The sequence below is a fragment of the Mastigoproctus giganteus genome, chromosome 13, assembly GCF_048544385.1.
Source record: "Mastigoproctus giganteus isolate SK-2022 chromosome 13, ASM4854438v1, whole genome shotgun sequence".
Classification (NCBI taxonomy): Eukaryota; Metazoa; Arthropoda; class Arachnida; order Uropygi; family Thelyphonidae; genus Mastigoproctus; species Mastigoproctus giganteus.
Window position 1 is genome coordinate 30,313,067 of NC_143587.1, and position 21,157 is coordinate 30,334,223.

At 36.8% G+C, this 21,157-nt stretch overlaps 1 protein-coding gene across 4 annotated transcripts in view; it reads right to left on the minus strand.

The window, feature by feature from the left end:
• Positions 1 to 21,157, minus strand: part of wcy (WW domain-containing adapter protein with coiled-coil wacky) — a 252,625-nt gene that overhangs the window by 94,508 nt on the left and 136,960 nt on the right. The gene's annotated exons all lie outside the window — the stretch shown is intronic.

Here is a 21,157-nt window from a genome sequence, read left to right on the forward strand (position 1 = left end):
GGGGGCTTTCTGATTGTTCATTTTCTTCAATGTATGTGCTACTTCATCAGGAAGGATATCGGGTATGTTGTTATGTGTTGCTAATTTGTGATCCATCTTCTCCATTGCTGGCATCATTCCCTCACTCCTTCTATAATTCTTTATAGTAGTCTTCTGATATCTGAATTATGCCTTCTCTGCTATTTATAAGTACACCATCACTATTCTTCAGTTTCAGTACCATTTGTCTTTCTTTATTACTGCTCATGGCTGCTGATTTAAGTCCTTTGTTTTCCCTTAATGCTTGTTCTGCTTTTCTTGTGTTAAATCTTATGTCCTCTCTCAGTCTCTTTCTAATGGCTTTTGCATAACTCAATATACTCAATTTTGTCCTTGGCGATGTACTTTTGGTCAGTGTTTATCTTACTCTTCATTTGTTGTCTTCAGTTCATCACGACAAGTGTTTCTTGACTAATTTGTTTCTTCTTTGGATTTCTTTTTACCTGTAGGTTTCTAGGGCTTTATCACTTTCAGAAAGTTATATTCCTCGTTGATATCTTGGCCCTGAAAGGTCTGCAGAAGCTTAAACTTGTTCTTAAATTCCAGTACATATTGTTTTTTCTCATCTTCTGTTATTTCAACAGACATCTATATCAAGTGTGCATCTTACCATTCTGTGATCACTTCCAACATTTACCTTGTTCAAGACGGTAATATTCACAAAATATATCTTCTGTTAGTGAGGATGAAGCCGATTTCATTAGTTGTTAATCCATTTGGGCTCTTCCATGTCCACTTTCTGTTCACCCTTTTCTTGAAAAAGTGTTCATTACTAACATTCCTCGAGATTCTGAAAATTCCACAAGTCTTTCAGCTCTTTCACCAATTCCAAAATTTCCTAGTTTCCCTTTCTGCGCTGTTTTGTCTCTGTTCAACCTTAGCATTGAAATCCCCCATAATAATGGTGTAGTGAGTTTTCTGTTTATCTAGAAGTCTCTCAATTTCAGTGTGCATTTCTTCAACCTCTCCATCATCATGGCTTGATGTTGGTGTATAAGTCATTATAACCTTTAGTTTGTAGCTCTTAGAAATCATGAGAAGCAGTCTTGACACTCTTGGTGATGTACTTTTGATTGGCATTATGAACTAAATGTGTTTAAATTTTCAGTTTCAAGCAGCTGTTATAGCAGTTGCAAGATTGATACAGAATGCAAGCAGCATTCAGTAGCTCCTTCTTTGCACTTTGTTTTTTTTTCATTTATTGTGTAATTTCAGCTAAATATACTAATTTTACTGTACCTTATATTGTTTTTTGCATTTTCTAAGCACAGTTGCCCATTGACTGCTTTCTGATGCAAATATGCAGCATCAGGTTTTTAATCCACTTGGAGGGAAAACCACTCTCTACTTTTAGAACATTTTCTTTTCTTTCAATTCGACAGAAGAACGACTGGATATTTTTGTCAAGTAACCTTTACTGGAAGTAGATTAATTCAGTTTTAGGGAGAAGAAAGCCCAAAAATGTCTCTGTCTTTTTCACTTCACATGGACTCAAGCCAGCGTCAAAAAGGACATTGGAAAAACCAGCATCGAAAGCATTAACTTAGTGGATACATCTGATAGTATATAACAGAGCTATGGTGCTCAATACGTTCTACATTGATATCAATACAAATAAAAGATTAACACAAAATGATTATAGTAAAAAATCAATTGAACACAACTGAATTAAAAAAAAATTAATTAAAAAATCAATTAAAGTTTGAAAAATGATTTTTCTTCCTGCAGCAGACAATGCTTCGACTGTATGTCGTGATCACAGGAATGAAAATTATGGAGTGTGTGAGCTCGAATCTTAAATAGAGAGATTATTCATCCTCACGGAAGTGCGTTAAACACCACGATTATGTCTTCACGCATGCGTGCAAAAGACCACGAATCGGAGAATAGATATGGAAGACGAACATTAATAGAATTATCAGAAATTTAATTTCGACTGTTTCTGCAATTAATAGTCTCATATAATTATGTTGGCCTCGTTAAACAAAAATGTATGTTTTTCGTTAACATCATGAAAGGCCAATTTTGATGCTGCTGCACGAGAAGCCCGGGACGTCTGCTGTTTTACACGAACAATGAGCAGAAATCATGTAGATCCTTGATAAGACGAATCGCAATCACTGCAAGAAATGTTGTATACCAAGTCATTTATTTGTGTCACAAAAGAGAAAAGGACTGAGCAACTGTTCAGTATCTTAAAATTTGGTATGCATGTGCCACTGTTGAACGTATGGGAGAGAAATAAATTATTTTTCTGATGTTACTATTGTTGATTGGTCAGTGTAGTTTTTTGTATCCTATCCTTAGCTTGTACCCCAATTCAGTTTATCATAGGAAGGGGGTAACCCTTGTTTAAGAATCCCCTGGTTAATATCTGTATTTCTGAGTCTAAAGCAGATTCTGTCGTTGAATATTTATAAGCAGTGAGAAACTGATTAAAGGTAATAGCCCTTTTGTAGGTGAACGAGTGATAGCTGTTATAATATAGGGGGAAAAAAAAAAAAAAAAAAAAATATATATATATATATATATATATACTAATGTTTGTTGGTTTACGATAGAGGTTAAATTGAATTTTATTCGTACCTCGAGTAAGCATGAAATTTAGAAAATTTAATGACTTTGTATCCATATTTTCCCTTTCCAATGTAAAATAGAGTCTAGGATGAATAGTATTAAACGAATGTAAAATGTCTTGAATAGAGCTACTATCAGTAAAAACCAGAACATCGTCTAAATACCTCCTGTAGTATATGATACGGGGTAGAAAAGGCGTCAAATGTACACGCTCGGTCTTTGAGAGTTGTTATTGTTGTTTGGTTTTTAGGAGCATTAGCAACTAAGGCCATATTGCTCCGGAATATGCGGTGGTCATTCCCTGACCTTTCCGCATCCTCCATATTTGGTGGTGACGGGCTCGAACCCCGGTCTAATCAAGAAGCGTGTGGTACGCACTGCTGCTCCTTCCCACCTGGCTACGGAGGCGCCAGTCTTTGAGAGAGAGATAGACCTCCGATATTAAGCTGCTTAGACTCAATCCCATTGCAAACCAAAAATTTGGCTTCAACTAAAAGTTTAATTAAGTGAAAAATTTCTTGAATAGGAAGCGTTGTATAATTAATCAGTACAGAGTTGTTATTTAACATATCCCAAAGAATATCAAATGTGTGTTCAATGTTTATATTCATATATAAGGACGTAAGCATCCAGTGAAAATAAATTACCATTAGCCTTAAGATTATTAACCAGCAGAATCTTAAACAGGGGTTACCCCCCTTGCCACAATAAACCGTTTTGGGCTAAGAATAGGATACAAAAAAACTTCACCAACCAACAACAGTAACATCAAAAAATACTTTATTTCTGTCCCATACACTGAACAGTGGCACAAGCAGCTTAACAGATTCTTTAAAAATACCGAATTTAAGATTGTGGCCAGACCAATACGGAAATTACACACTATACCGAACAATTGATCAGTACTTTCCTCTTTCATGGCACAAATAAATGACCTGGTATACAACATTTCTTGTAGTGGTTGCAACTCATCTTATCAAGGATCTACACAATTCCCGCTCACTGTTCATGTAAAACAGCACACGTCTTCAGTTCATGCTTCTCGTTCAGCAGAGTCAGAATTGGCCTTTCGTGCTGTTAATAGAAAAACACATTTTTATTTAATGAGGCCAAAATACTTAGTGTCCAATGTAATTATACTAGACTATTAATTGCAGAAACTGTCGAAATTAAATCACGAGAATTCTATTAATGTTCGTCATCCATATCTAACTCCGATTCGTGGTCTTTTGCAAGCATCCACGAAGACAAATAATCACGGCATTTCACATGCATGTGTGAGGATGAATAATCTATTTAAGATTCGACCTCACATAGTCCGTAATTTCCATTCCTATGATCATGAAATACGGTCGAAAGGCACTGTCTGCTTCATGAAGGAAAATAATTTTTCATATTTTACGTTTAACTTTAATTGATTTTTTAATAATTTTTTTAAATCGTTTTTTGAATTTTAATTAATTTTTGAATTGTGTTCAAAATTGTTTGATTTTTTACTTAATCATTTTGCATTAATCTTTTATTCATTTTAATTTCTGAAGTGTTCTACATATCATGTCTGATTTTTTACTTAATCATTTTGCATTAATCTTTTATTCATTTTAATTTCTGAAGTGTTCTACATATCATATTGAGATAAATTTCTCTTATTCTTCTACAAAGTTACTGGATACAATAATTTTAATATATAACTCTCAGTACTTGTGATGGAATAGTTCTGATCCTTTTGTTATTATCAAAACCATGAATCCTCATTCAGTTTTCCGACACTGTTTCATTCTGTTTAAATTGAGCTGGTAGTTAAAAAAAAAAAAAAAAAAAAAAAAAAAAACAATCAAAGAGTACTCAAGTAAGTATTCAACATCTGCAGTATTATGTTATGGCTGATACCAAATAAATTTAAATCTTTTTCAATATTTCAGACTCCAGAATTGGACAAATATACACATGTCAATCTCACCAATGCCCATGAAAAGAATCATCAGAGTAGGGATTACCAAACTTTTTCAAGTGTGGACAAGTGTTTGCAGATGTTTTTTTGTGGCCCACCTATAGCTATAAATTAATGTATTTTCAATAACTTTACTCGTAAGTTCGTGAAATAATGACACTACCGTTAGGACATTTAACATACCGTAATAATGTAATTAGGTATTCGTTAACATCAGTAAATATAAATAAAAGATAGGTAATTCATTTCTTTATTATCAAAAGTTTACATAAAATTGACACGAGTTTGTTTTTGGACAAATAAATATTTATTTATTTATTGAGTAGGGTGATGCTGTTTTCCATCACTTACTAATTTTAAATCAGGGGAAAAGATGTCAACTTGATTCTCAAATCTGGCTCGACGTCCAATCTGGTCCGCATTTTGTTTTTTAATACAGTCAGTCCTCACATAACACGTGTTTACACTTCACGAATTCGATCATACACAATTTATAAATAGGGGAACGATATCGCATATAACACTAACTGAATTCGCTTACGCACGATTCGCCTTTGTGTTTACAAGAAATGGCAGATGAATGCGGAATCACCCCAACTGAACGCAACACGATAGCAATGAAGAGAAGATTCTGAAAATGTATTTATGTTTTTTATATCAGTGAAGGGGAAACGCTTTTCACCATAATAACGTAAAAACCCACACAATTCCAGCTATAGGTATTATCGTAAATGCAATTAGATCGAGTTTACTACCAGTTTATAACAGATTCCACTAGCAAAAACACAGCTGGAAATTGTTTTTATTGTTTTATGGTAGTAACCCCCAGAAATGTGCTTTAGTAAAATGTGAGCTAGCAAGGTGTTAGTGTGTCTCTGCCTTTACGGTGTTGTTTATTCAGTTGCTACACGTGCACAACTTTGTTTATGTGTATCAAGCATGCCTCCTCATTTTGTAATTGTGCTTTAGTCCCTAAAAATGAGTAAAATACTTAAAAGGTGTGAAAAGGAAGCATCCTGGTGAAGACACTACAAATTTAGAGAGAAAAAGAAAAGCAATATCGATAAACAGAGGCAAACTGGATCAAAAATTCTTATCTGGGAAAATTTGTAGTGGCCTCATACTAGCATTTATGGCCAAAATCACACCGGCTTCCGGCCCACCGGGATTTCCCCGGTAAGGCTTATGGCCAGTCCGCCTCTGTCGATAGAGAAAAAATATGAAATTTTGAAACACTTTGAGCAAAATGAAGACCATGTGATATTGCACGTGCTACTGGCCTAAATGGAGGCAATGCCGAGAATTAGAAAGAATGCAGAGAAAATAAAAACAACTTTCATAGCAGGAACAACTCAAAGTGTAATTAAAATCCATTAGATCAAGACAAAAAGAATTGGAAGAGATGTCATCTGTTTGAATAGAAAATCAAACAAAAAAAAACAAGTTTGCTTACGATAGAAGCAAAAGCAGTAGCAATATTTTATTACATAATAGTCGTAATAAAATACTTACGTATTTTATTACGATTATTTATTGTGTTTGGTAATGTTTTGGTTACAAATGTGTGTTCAATCTTGGGTGAGCGGCACCTAACCCTATTTTTCTCATAGGGTCTGTTATTTATATTGCCCGATTTTGCACTGCACGAGGATTTCTAGGAACATAACTATTGTGCTATACGAGGACTGACTGTACATTGACTGACACGTTTTTAACACGTTAGCCATATATGTCCGACACCATTAGGTTTTTCAGGCATTAGACATATTGCCGACACCTACTGTTTCAGTGAGAGCTGCGTTGACTGTGTAGTGCTGACGATTGTTGGAAATTTACATTAGTTTTGAAGTGTGGCCTTTGGTGATACATGTGATGAAATGTGCATGGCATTATGAAAAAAAAATATGCAAGTAACTGGTCATTATTTAAAAATTCTTTATTATTGCAAATTTTATAATTACAAAATTATGAAGATTTATGGTGTTGTCCAAAACACTCCAAACACACAAAAGGCTGACAAATATAGTCTGGGCAATATGTCGAAACTCTTTTCCCCTTTCTGCTAGCAACTGATCTTCCTTCCGACTTTTTCAATTTTGCGTAACAAAAAATGCACATTCTTCTAATTTTCCTGTTGTTTGCGTTGAATTTTATCATTAGTATATGAGTGTTACCACATTTTGGCTTTTTACGTTTCTATTTCCGTTCTATATTTAGTAAATCCGTAACTACCTCTTCCCAAAAGTTTTTTATTTTTATTTGTTTTCGCGTGGCACTCTTGTATACCAGTATGCATTGACAAGTGATATACCAAGTATATATTCTATCACTAATTTCCGGTACCACTTTACCCCCTTTCTTAGCATTGTGGCATATGAACCTATTTGATCTGATAGATCAGTGCCTGCTTTTCCCTTATTATATGCTAGAATAGGAAATGGTTTTTGTTTGGTTTCTTTTTGTCTTCCTTTACTGATGGAGGGCCCATCAACCATTTCTGGAGCATGCTTTGCTGTTAGTAGTCTCACATCTCTAGCATCTCGCCACTTTAGAACAATAATTCCATTTTTTTCCTTCCTTGGCAATCATCTCCCCTTTATTTAACTTTGAGTACATGACTTCTTTGGGCATAAATTTTTCACTGGCTCGTAACGTAACCAACAAGGTGAGTTTTTTGATGAAGAAATGATAATGCCAGATGGTAGCTGGTATAAAAATTGTCTATGTACAAGGTGTGACTTTCATTTAGAAGTTCTTGTGATAACTCTTCGCAGACCTTTGCAGCTTAACCTAAGGATTTTATATAATTTTCAGATTTACCCAAATAGATCTTGCTCAACCAGGTATATTCTTCAGTGGAACATAACGTGAACAGCTTGATTCCATATCTGTGCGCTTTATTTGGTATATATTGTCGGAATATCAGCCTGCCCCGCCAAAGAATAAGAGTTTCGTCAATGATGTAATCTTGACTGGGGGAAAAAAAATATTTTCTGATATTTCAGCTGCAAAACATCTATCAGGTGTTGTATTTTACTGAGCCTGTACCCTGGAACAGTGGTTTCATTGTCTGAAAAGTGAATGAGGCGCAACGATTCAAATCTGTTGCGAGGCATAATGTGTCCAACAGCTTCCATTTATTAGTATTAGTAACGGCCACATGGTGCAAGAAAGCCTATGGCTTATGCTGCGCCAGCCAAAAAAAAAATAATAATAATAAAATAAAATAAATAACTAAATAATAATAATTAATAAAAAAATAATAATAAAAAAATTAAAATAAAAAATAATTTTTGTTACCAAGTTATTTTTATAGATAGGTTTGGTTGACCAGTAAGATGCAATACTCTCCAATCTCACTAGTCCCATCCACGTAGTAAGAAGCCCGAAAAACTTTCTCATCTCATCAGCAGTTGTTGGAACCCACTTTTTTAGACACTTTTCCGCGAAGCTCAGGTACTATGAATTTTCTGTTTGTTTCGGTTACAATAAGATTTATGACTTCTTCATCAAAAAAATAACGAAAACGCCTCAATATGAGCAATGTTTCTTGATATGTCTATCTGCATTCCTGAGTTGCCTGTAAAATCAAATCTTTTTTGGCGTCCTTCATATTCAGTCCATTCAATAACTTCATTTGCTTCAGTCGCATCAATCTCAAGTTCTTCGGTCTTTTCAAATTGCTCATCAGTGTTTTCTTCTGCCATCCAGTCTTGAAGCACTTCTTCAATATTTTCCGGTATTTTAGTATCTCCTTCTTCACTTGAAGAAATATTCCAGTCAGGATCTTTTACCAAATCATTAAAATCGAAATCTTCTTTCTCATTTTCAAAACTACTACTAAGATTTTCAGCAATTTCTCTCAGTTCCTCTTCTTTTAGTAATTTTCCTTTAGCCATTGCTTTTTAGATTTTTTTTTTTTTTTTTACAACACACTTCTACAAACTTGCGGAGAAACACAACACAATGTAATGGATAATATCACATACAGTGCATGCACTAACGAACTTGTTTTCACAAAATCTCTAACAATACTGACAAACTTGTGACATTTGAGAGAATTTTAATTATCGCGATTAGTTTTATTGCAGTGCACGCTATGCGTGCAATAAACTAATCACAAACAACCTTCATATGTATGCCGTAATAGCGTCACACATGTGTGGCCGACATGGCTTCTCAAGAAACAAAGTAACCTAGTGGGTCGTGCCGGCCACATATATGCGACACAAAAAACACTCTTTTTTAAAATTTTAAGTGAAAAAACGACATAACACTGACATTAAAATACAGTAGATTCCGGTTATTTGGGCCAGCGGTTAATCAGGGCAGCCGTTTATCTGGGGCAAATCTTAAAAAACAGAAACCAATTGAGAAAATAGCCAGGGTTTACTTTGCTTAATTGGGACAGGAGACCGCAGCACTGGAGATTACCCTACGATTGTTTCCAACGGTACCACGTGGTTCAGCCGAAATTCTGGAGGTCACAACCATAAAACAATAAAAACAATTAGCAGTCACCTGTTTATTGGGCTTTTTTGTTAGTGAAATCTATCATAAACGGACAGTAAACTCAATCTTACTGAATTTGCGATAATACCGACAGCTGGAATTCTGTAGGTTATTATGGTGAAATGTGTTTACACTTCCATGAAATCTTCAATCATATAAAAAATTAATTTTCAGCTCTTCTCTTCATTCCTATTTTTAAAGCTTTGTAACTCGTTACTCCATTCTCACTTGCGCGTATTGTGTTACTTGAAATTTTTGTTTGCCGTGTTCTTTGTTATAGATTGCTTATCTCTTTGCTGTTTTAAATTTTAACCCCCCCACCCCACCGCCCACAAATGTCAGTGAACAGAAATGTCAACTAGTTCATATGTACATATTACAGTACGTATTAATTATTCCAATTATCATGTATATTCTTCCGATTTTCACGTATCATTTAATTTTTTTAATTGGTAAGTAGGGTAACAAAGGGTAAATTTGTGCTTAATATATCTTCGCTTTTATAGCCTGTGGATAATATTCCTCCTATTTTTGCTAATTAGAATCACTTTTAATAGAATAAAAAATTCAATTCACAAACATGATCACAATGACCGGTGCTTACTGCACATCGTATAGTGAACGGTGCTTTACTATGTTGAGTTCGCCGTAACGCGATTTGATTGTACAGTGAACCAATTGTAAGGGGGGGGGGGGTACATTGTATTTTTATCTTCGGATAATTGGGGCAGCCGCTTAATCGGACCAAAATGCACTAGTCCCAATGTGTTCCAAATAACTGGAATGGACTGTATTTATTTTAGAAATACTAATCAAATTATTTACTAAATATTTTTTGGCCCGGCAAATTTTTTTTTTTTTTTTTTTTTTTCAACTAGCTTGGCAGTCAATGTGTTAAAAAAAACTAATGTTGAGAATCCAGTTTCACATTTATAAGCTGTTACAAATAGCATAAGAAATTGCAGATCTATTTCTGATAAATGCTTATATTCTTCATGGCAACTTAGCCAAAAATTTATCAATGAGACCTGATTGAAGCGATCTTTTAATGGTGTGTCACATGACAGTTCAATAACAGAATCAATTTCTTGTTCATGGAGACAGAATTCTTCCACGTTAAAAGTAAATGGGTTTTGAATCCCCATTTTACGAATCCACATGTCAATTGGAGGAAAACATTCTTGAAATGTTTGATTTAAATTGCAAGAGGTGTTCTTTAATTGCCATAGAAATCTCAGCTGGAATGTCGCTTCAAACATACTCTTTGTAATTTAGTTAATAAACTAGGAACAAAATGATAATTCCCCTTTTAAACTTGAAGTACCCACAGATGAATTTCCTTTGTACCTGCTTCTACTTTTCCTGAACTTTAAAAATATTTATATCAATACCTTGTAAACTTAAATTTAAGGCATTTAAAAAACCAAAAATATCACAAAAGTAGGACACCTTAATTAACCAATTAAAATCATTAAACCTGTTTTTATATTTGAATATTGCATCCTTTGCTGATGGAGGATGTTGCTCCGAAAACAATAGCTACTTATTCTTCATTTCAATAGTCTTTCAATAAATACCCTCTTGATAACCATCGAATTTCACTGTGTAATAGAAGATGTTCATAATTGTTTCCTAATTCTTTGCATAAAGCAGTAAGGATATGGAATTCAAGGAACAGGCTTTTATATAGTTAACAAATTTGATGCATTCTTGAATAGTTGTATTCAAAACCAAAGGCATTTTTTTAAACAGCTAATGCTTCTCTGTGAATACTACAATGCAACCATTCACAATCTGGAGCCACCTCTCGGAGCTTGGCTAAAGCCCCGTACGGGAACCTGCCACTGACTGGGCACCATCACAACTCAATCCAACACATTTGTTCAATTGGAACAAATGTGTCAGATTGAGTTCAGTTATATAATTACCAATTAATTTAAAAAGTTCTTCAGCCATTGTTGTTGTTGGTAGGGGTTTACAAAACAAAAAATCTTCACTGACAGTGTCCTTAAAATCATACCTTATAAAGCACATTAAATTTGCATTATATGCTATGTCTGCACTTTCATCCAGTTGTAAAGAAAAATATTGACAGCCTTGAATCTGCTTTATGAGAGTGTTTCTTCAATATTATTTACCATTTCCACAATTCTACGCTTCACTGTATTATTTGATAAGGAGAGTAAATGCAGCTGATTTTCTTTCTTTTTATAAAGGTGAGATGTAATTACTTTTAGTGCGGGAAGTATTAACTTTTCACCAATAGTATGAGGGTCTCCTGTCTTGGCTATTAGTTTTCCAATTCCACATGAAGCCATAACCAAGTCTTCATTGAAACATCTCACGGAAACCACATTTACAAAACTTTTTCTAGATGAAAAAGAATATTCATTTTTCTTATTAATGAAAAATTCCTTTGACTTATTTGAGTATTCTGGAGGCACACAATCTAAGTGCCGTTTCAGTTTCAACAGTTTCATGCATTCATTTGACATTTCAAAACAAATAACGCACAAAGGCATGTGGTTATCGCAGATGAAACCAAATTTTAAATAATCTCTATGACACTGTCTTGTCCAAGAGGTTTGGATTTCTTTTCCATGCTGTCAATCTGCACATTCCCAGGGCATTTATTAATATTATTTCCATTATCTCTACTTGTACTAGGCCACACATCACTTGACTTGTTAGGTGGACATTTCTTCAGCCACTTATACATATTAAAAATGACAGAATGTTTATATAAATATTTATTTTTAAAAAAATGTATAATACTATGTATTAAATTTATCACTTCACAGGAGACAGCGACAAAAAGGAATAAGACACAACAACAGGCACATACACTCCGCTTGTCGGGTTCTCACTGACTGTGGCGTGGTTCGTAAGTTAGAGATGGCACAGGGAGTCTTGTCACCTCAGATGCAAGGATGTATGCATGCGTGCTATTTACATGACATAATAAAATTTATGAGCACATCAGCCACTGCTTTTTTTTTTTTTTTTTTTTTTTTTGTTAAGAGCAGAGTCGTCTGGAGGCACCATAGATAGCATTAATTTATTTTTAATATAACTGGGTATTTGGCATTTTATTACATTTTCATTTTCTTATAGTTTTATATAAGTATATTTCAAATAAGTTGTTCGCAGACCACTATTTTCTTTTTGCGGATGGGTACTGGGCCACACTTTGGGAAACCCTGCATTAGAGGAATCAGAAATCCCAACACTTTAAAACACAACTTTGATCAAAAATGAAATTTTTTAAAATAGTGAACTTAAAAATTTTATTTTTTTATTCTGATGTGCTAATGTATAATAAGAAAAAATTATTTCATTAGGGCAAAAAAAGAAAAATCAACCACATGAAACTGGAAATGGGCAGTAGTGGTTCACATTTTGTACACTAGCATGGATTTTTTTAAAGAACGTACCATTCATATTAAAAAATCATCAATGATACAGATTGTAACTGAAGAAAATACTGGGCATATATCAAAATTCACACAAATAATTTTGATATTTAAATGTAAGGGATGTACTCATGGTGTAATAACTTGTCTCCTGACTGTCAAGATACCTACATTTATTAGATTATATTTTTTTTTTGTCTAGTAATCCAGTCTATGTGCAATTACTGGATTTTAATCTATGTCACTACACACATGTATGCACTACCCAGCACTAGTACTAGTGGCATGTGATGCAAGAAAGCAAGTGTATGAGCTTATGCAGCATCAGCAAAAAAAAAAAACACACCAAATCCCTCCAAATGCCTGTCCAGTTCCTCCTTCAATTTATTTAACCTATCAACTTCCACAACAGATGGAAGTTTTTTCCAGTAATTAACCATCCACTGGCTAAAGGCAAATTTCCGCACATCTATTCTACATCCATCTTTTCTTAATTTGAATTTATGCTCCCTTAGGTTCGTAATCTGAACAAGTGGAAGGATCCCATCAGAATTCAGCGGGCTCAACCCATTCAAGGTCTTATACACCTCAATCAGATCACTGTGCAGGTGCCTAGTCTCCAGCCACTGCAATTTGCAGAACTTAAACCTCTCTTGGTAAGAGGATCCCTTCATTCCCCTCACCAATCTTGTTGCCCTTCTCTGAACATGCTCAAGCAAATCTACATCCTTCCTAAAATGAAGCCTCCAGAACTGTATGCAGTACTCAAGGCGTGGCCTGACCACTGCCTTATACAGAGCGACAATCACCTCCTTTTCCCTGCTAGCAAAATTCCTATATATCATTGACAAAACCCAGAACCTGCCCTGCAGCCTGTCTGCATTGATCAGAAAACTTCATATCTGACTGCACAATTACTCCCAGGTCTTTTTCATTTTCTACCACCTTAAGTGAAGAACCACACATTCGGTATGTTTCTCTGGGGTTACTTCTACCCATATGCAGTACTTTGCAATTGTCAAGGTTAAACTTCAGTTGCCACTTCTTAGCCCATCTGCCCAAATTTTCTGGATCCTGTTGCAGTAGCACACTGCCATTACTGTCATTAACAACCCTGCCAACCTTTGTATCATCTGCAAACTTTGACACTAAGCCAGATATACCTTCATCAATATCATTGATAAATATACAAAACAACAGTGGACCCAACACCGAACCCTGTGGGACTCCACTAATAACATTAGTCCACGAAGAGCAGCACCCATTGATTACCACTCTCTGTCTTCTTCCACTCAACCATCCTTTTATCCATTGTAGCAACTTACCCTTAATACCATTCTGCTCCAATTTGTACAATACTCTTCCATGCGCAACAGTGTCAAAAGCTTTCCCGAAATCCAAATATATGATATCAAAATTATTTTTTGCATCCAGTTCCTTTGTAAATACATCATAATATCCTATCAAATTTATCAGACAAGACTTTCCCTTAACAAACCCATGCTGTGTCTGAATTATTGCTGCAGTCTTGTCTAGATGATCCTGCAATGTATCTTTAACCAGTGACTCCATTATTTTACCCGGAACAGAAGTTAAACTAACTGGTCTGTAATTACTCTTGTCACCTTTCAATCCCCCTTTGTGAATTGGGGATACATTTGCACATCTCCAGTCGGCAGGGACCTCCCCTGAGTCCAAGGATGCTCTCATAATTATGGCTAAGGGTTTGCTTAGTTACTTTGCCGCCTCCTTTAATATAACTGGATAGATCCCATCCACCCCAGGTGCCTTTCTTATGTTAAACTTCAACAATTTCTCCTCCACTTTGCTCTCAGTTATTACAAAATCATTAAGCACCCTGCTAAAATTTGATAGCCTTCTGCCATTTTCAAACCTTAATAACTCCTCATGTGTGAATGTAGATGCAAAATACTCATTTAGTTTGTTTGCTATCTGAACAGGATCATTAACAGTCGAACCATCGATATCAAGTGAACAGAGCCTTCACATTAGTGATTAAAATCTGTAAATTGCTTGTCACGATGCCACATGCACTAAATACAATAACTGCATAGTGAGTAGGTCAAATAGGGGGTGCCAACAGGAAATGAGGTCTTTGACTTGAGGGGACAGGCTGTATTGTGAGACTCCAGAGAGACATGCTGGAGTGTCACACTTCTTAAAGACATGGTCTGGAGAGCCACATTCAAGTTTAGTCCTGATTCTATCTCCCCTTTCCTTCACCTACAAGTTAATATTGTGATGAGGTTCTGGCAATATTATTTGTGTGTAAGAGAAGACTTGTAATATGTAAACTGACCTGCACCTGCACATACTGCATTCCTAAAAACTATTGTTTACTGGCACTAGCCAGGTACTTTAGAGCTGAAGTAAACTGTCTGAAGGCAGATAGGCTACCACCATACTATGAGTTCCTCTTGATGGTCTCTGGGTAGGACAACAAAAAAAGATCAGAGTGTCTCTGTGTTTCAATAGGCAAGAGTGGCAGGTGAAACTACTAAAATGTCATGCTCAAACTGCTTTATGGTAATATCTGATAAGTAGGTTAGTAGAGCAGACAGGTTATCACTTATGAGGGTGGTTCAATAAAGAATCACCCTGACCTAGCTGCAGAGGTGCTAGCCTGTTGATTCTTGGCACGGGTTTTAGTCCTCCTCTACATAGCCACCGTACAGATTTACACATTTTTCCCATCGATGGATGAGGCTACGGAAACTGTTTTTGTAGAAGTGGTGAGGTTGGTCTTTCAACCATTACTCTGTGGCAGAAATGAGTGTCTTGTTGTCAGGGAAGTGGGTCCCCCGAAGAAATGATTTGAGGGAAGGAAATAAGAAGTCCGATGGTGCAAGATCGGGTGAATAGGCCGGATGGGGTAGTATTTCGTATCCACAAGTGGCTGCTTGTGTTGTTGCAATTTCAGAAGTGTGAACTGGGGAATTGTCTTGAAGCATTCTCACACCTTTGGACAGCATGGCACACCTACATGTTTTGATTTCTCCCGTAATTTTGTGAGTAAGTTGGGATAATAGGCACCAGTAACTGTTCTACCTTTCGGTAGGTAATCAGTCATTATTACACCTTTTTCATCCCAAAACACTGTCAGCAAGACCTTTCCTGCTGATGCTTGGACCCTTGCCTTCTTGGAGGGTGGGGAACCACGATGTTGCCATTCCATGGACTGTTTTTTACTTTCAGGGTTGAAATGGTGTATCCAACTTTCATCCCAAGTGATTAGATGAGAGAAAAAGTCTTCACTTTTTTGGCACAGGGCTAAAAACTCTTGTGATTTCTGTTGTCGATCAGACTTCTGGAAACCAGTCAATAATCGGGGAATCCATCTTGCACTCAATTTCCGTAAACGGAGTTGGCCGTGAAGGACTGTTTCAACAGAGCCCACACTAATCTTAACATCCTGGGAAAATTCGCGCACAGATATCCAACGATCTTCCATGATTAACGACTCCACTTTTCTGATAGTGCTGTCATCAATGGATGAATGGGGACAATCTGGAATGGGCTCAGATTCTAACGATGTCCGACCACACCTAAACTGTCTATGCCAGTGCTTCACAATGCCATAGGATGGGGCGTCATCCTTATATACAACAGTCATCTCCTCATGGATTTCTTTATATTTCCCCTTCAAGAACAGATACCGTATTACAGCACTGTCTTCAACTTTGTCCATGCTGCTACTTCATCACACATTCAGCTCTGCAAGAAAAAAATAAATTTAAACACAGGGCTGAAATTTTACACCTTCAGTACAGAGATATGTATGATGCTACACACAAAATATCATGACTCTGCGATATGTGGAAGTAGGTGAGGGCGATTCTTTATTTTCCCTGCAAGTTTCAATTTATGCACTTAGCAAAAATGAGTAGTACTATTAAGACACAGAAAACCTAAAGCATTATAAGAGCTATAGTGTTTCTCAGCACCTACTTAAAGTTTGATGACAGGATTCCAAAGAGGTTCCAGAAAAATAACATAACAATAAGTTTAAGTAGATGTAGTAGTAGTAGTGGCATGTGATGCAAGAAAGCAAATGTATGAGCTTATGCAGCATCAGCCAACAAAAAAAAAAAAAAAAAAAAAAATCACACCATTCTATCCAAATGCCTGTCCAGTTCCTCCTTAAATTTATTCAACCTATCAACTTCCACAACAACAGATGGAAGTTTGTTCCAGCAATTAACCACCCGCTGGCTAAAGGCAAATTTCCGCACATCTATTCTACATCTGTCCTTTCTTAATTTGAATTTATGCCCCCTTAGGTTCGTAATCTGAACAAGTGGAAGGATCCCATCAGAATTCAGCATGCTGAACCCATTCAAGGCCTTATACACCTCAATCAGATCACCGCACAGGTGCCTAGTCTCCAGCCACTGCAATTTGCAGAACTTAAGCCTCTCTTGATAAGAGAATCCCTTCATTCCCCTCACCAATCTTGTTGCCCTTCTCTGTACACGCTCAAGTAAATCTACATCCTTCCTAAAATGAGGCCTCCAGACCTGTACGCAGTACTAAAGGCGTGGCCTGACCATTGCCTTATACAGAGGGATATTTCAGAAGTGTGAACTGGGGGATTGTCTTGAAGCATTCTCACACCTTTGGACAGCATGGCACACCTACATGTTTTGATTTCTCCCGTAATTTTGTGAGTAAGTTGGGATAACAGGCACCAGTAATTGTTCTACCTTTTGGTAGGTAATCAGTCATTATTACACCTTTTTCATCCCAAAACACTGTCAGCAAGACCTTTCCTGCTGATGCTTTTCCTGCTGAAAGGAGGATAATCACCTCCTTTTCCCTGCTGGCAAAATTCCTATATATCATTGACAAAACCCTTGACCTGCCCTGGCAGCCTGTCTGCTATGCTCAGAAAACTTCATATCTGCCTAAACAATTACTCCCAGGTCTTTTTCATTTTCTACCACTTTAAGTGTAGAACCACACAGTTGGTATGTTTCTCTGGGGTTACTTCTACCCATATGCAGTACTTTGCATTTGTCAAGGTTAAACTTCAGTTGCCACTTCTTAGCCCATCAGCCCAAATTATCTAGATCCTGTTGTAGTAGCACACTGCCATTACTGTCATTAACAACCCTGCCAACCTTTCTATCATCTGCAAACTTTGACACTAAGCCTGATATACCTTCATCAATATCATTGATAAATATACAAAACAACAGTGGACCCAACATCGAACCCTGTGGGACTCCACTAATAACATTAGTCCAAGAAGAGCAGCACCCATTGATTACCACTCTCTGTCTTCTCGCACTTAACCATCCTTTTATCCATTGTAGCAACTTACCCTTAATACCATTCTGCTCCAATTTGTACAATAGTCTTCCATGTGCAACAGTGTCAAAAGCTTTCCTGAAATCCAAATATATGATACCAAAATTATTTTTTGCATCCAGTTCCTTTGTAACCACATCATAATATCCTATCAAATTTGTCAGACAAGACTTTCCCTTAACAAACCCATGCTGTGTCTGAATTATTGCTGCAGTCTTGTCTAGATGATCCTGCAATGCATCTTTAACCAGAAACTCCATCATTTTACCCGGAACAGAAGTTAAACTAACTGGTCTGTAATTACTCGTGTCACCCTTTGATCCCCCTTTGTGAATTTGGGATACATTTGCACATCTCCAGTCCGTGGGAACCTCCCCTGAGTCCAAGGATGCTCTCATAATTATGGCAAAGGGTTTGCTTAGTTGCTTGGCAGCCTCCTTTAATATAACTGGATAGATTCCATCCACCCCAGGTGCTTTTCTTACGTTTAACTTCAACAGTTTCTCTTCCACTTTGCTCTCAGTTATTACAAAATCATTAAGTATCCTGCTACAATTTGATAACCTTCTGCCATTTTCAAACCTTAATAATTCCTCACGTGTGAATGTAGATGCGAAATACTCATTCAGTATGTTTGCTATCTGAGCAGGATCATCAACAGTCGAAACATCGATGTAAAGTGGACCAATCAGATTCATCCCCTTCCCTTTAGAGTTTATACAAAGGGTACTAGGAAAGTTTTGCAATACAGCTTTGTTTATTTAATTTTTTCAAAGTAATTTCCTCTACATTCAATACACCTCTCCATCCTCCAAAACCAATCTTTAAACCAGTTCTGCCAAGTTTCACTAGGGAGTAAAGCACACTCGTTGTCCGAAGCCCGTAGAAGGTCCTCATCACTGGAAAACCGCCTCCCTTTTAGCTTCATTTCCACATGCGGGAACAGTGCAAAGTCGCAGGGAGCAAGGTCTGGACTGTAGGGAGGGTGCTCGAGAAGTTTCAGTCCTGTTGTGGTCAAATATTCGGTGCAGGCTTTGGCGCGGTGAGCTGGAGCATTATCGTGATGGAGGTACAAGGTGTCCATTCTTGACTTTGGCCGCAGGTTCTTCATAGATCCAATGACTTTAGGCAGGCATTGTTCAGTATACCACTTAGCTGTGACTGTCTTCTTCCTGTCCAAAACGACACATTCCACTATTCCACTCGATTTGAAAAATACAGCTATCATTTTCTTCTTTACAGATCGGGATTTTCTGACAATTAAGGGTGTGTCGTCATCACCAAAAACCCAAACTTTGTTTTGAGCCTTGGTCGGCAGATCTTAATAGTACAGCCAAGTCTCGTCACCTGTCACGATGTTGTTCACATACCGAGATTGTCCCTTATCAAACTTTTTTAACATCTCCCGGCACCAAGTCACACGTCGTGTCATCTGCTCTTCAGTCAGTTGATGCAGCACCCAGAGAGAACAAAGTTTCTTCACGTGCAAATGATCTTGCAGAATCGAACGAATTGCTGGTGCATTTAGGCCCAAAGTATCCTCTATCTGTTGGTAGGTCACTCGCCTGTTTTCATCAAGCATTTTCCTCACAGCAGTAACGTTTTCCTCCGTAACTGACGTTCGTGGCCTTCCCGGCCTCTCAGAATCTTCCAGAGTGAAATTTCCCCTTTGGAATTCTCTATACCACCTGAATATCATTGTACGATGTGGCCAATCATCATCTAGTGCAAGAGTCATTTCTTCTAAGCACTGGTCTATGGTTAAACCACGCACGAAATTATACCGGAAAACTGTCCTTATCTCATTTCGTGACCACGATGCCATCGCAAGCACTTTACACTCTCACTACTAATGAATAACTGAGCCCATCGACTTGGGGCGGCGGCTACTATGCACGTATGAACGTCTCAACATGCAGCTTCCTGTGATTCATTGTTGCGTCATATTGCAAAACTTTCCTAGTACCCTTTGTATAAGTAAAGAAATCCTTGCTGTTTTTCTTAGCATCTTTTGCCAAGGATTTCTTGTAATCTGCCTTCGCCTGCCTAACCTCCTTTGTGACCTGATTACAGACTAGCTTATATCTGCCATAGGCTTGTGAGTCGCTTGATAATTTATATGCATCCCATGCATTTTTCTTCTCTGTTATGAGTCTCATTAGTTCATTAGATAACCATTTAGGCCTAAACCTTGAACAATATTTCTTAATAGGTATGAAACTTTTAGTAGCATCCACGATTAATTCCTTGAATGCTTCCCACTTAGAATTTACTGTTGGTAACATCGTCAGTTGATCCCACTGTACAGAATTTAAAAACTGGTGGAGACCACCTTTACCTTTACGGAAGCAAAAACCCTTTCCTTTACTCCTGATGGTAATTAAATCTTTAAGTAAATCCCACATCAGTACACTGTGATCACTGCCACCTAGTGGTTCCTTTATCTGCAAATTCTTAATACATGAATGATCACTGCTGATAACCAGATCAAGAATATTACTTTCTCTGGTTGCCTCTCGAACATGCTGCTGCAGAAAACAATCATCCAATAAATCCACAAAAGTCTGACTAGTGTGTGAGTGACCAACCCACAAGTTCCAGTCAATATCCAATATCTGGGAAGTTAAAATCCCCCATTATAAGACATTCCGATTTACTAGCCCACTCTATTTCTCTGTACAATTGTTCATTGTACTCATTCAAGTCATTAGGCCTATAACACACTCCTACTCTTATTTTTGCTTTTGCAGTGCTTATGTCACACCAAACTGACTCAACAGTGCACTGTTCATCTATATCAACTAGATGCACTTCTTTTGATTTTATGTTTTTCTTAATCAACAGCATAACACCTCCTCCCCTTCTATCCTGTCTATCCTTTCTGTACACATCGTACTCCCCAAATTCCAGTTCAGCATTCCTTATATCTGTGTGACACCACGTCTCTGCTATCCCAACAATATCCGCCTTTGATGTCTTGACCAACACTTCAAATTCATCAAATTTATTTACTATACTTCTAGCATTGGTATACATGCAAGCATACATTCTCCTACTCCTATTCCTAGTTACCCTAACACATCCCATATACCCACCTATTTCATGTTTACTACATGTAGTTAGATAGTTATTCTTTTTCTGTAAATATTCAATAAATTCACTTTACACTTACAAAATCGTGTAGTAAAAATCTATCAATTTATTTAGACAGTCATTCAAGGAACTGTTGAACAACATGCTAGGATTGTTATTTGTTATTTGGTTTTTAGGAGCATTAGCAACTAAGGCCATATTGCTCCGGGATATGCGGTGGTCATTCCCTGACCTTTCCGCA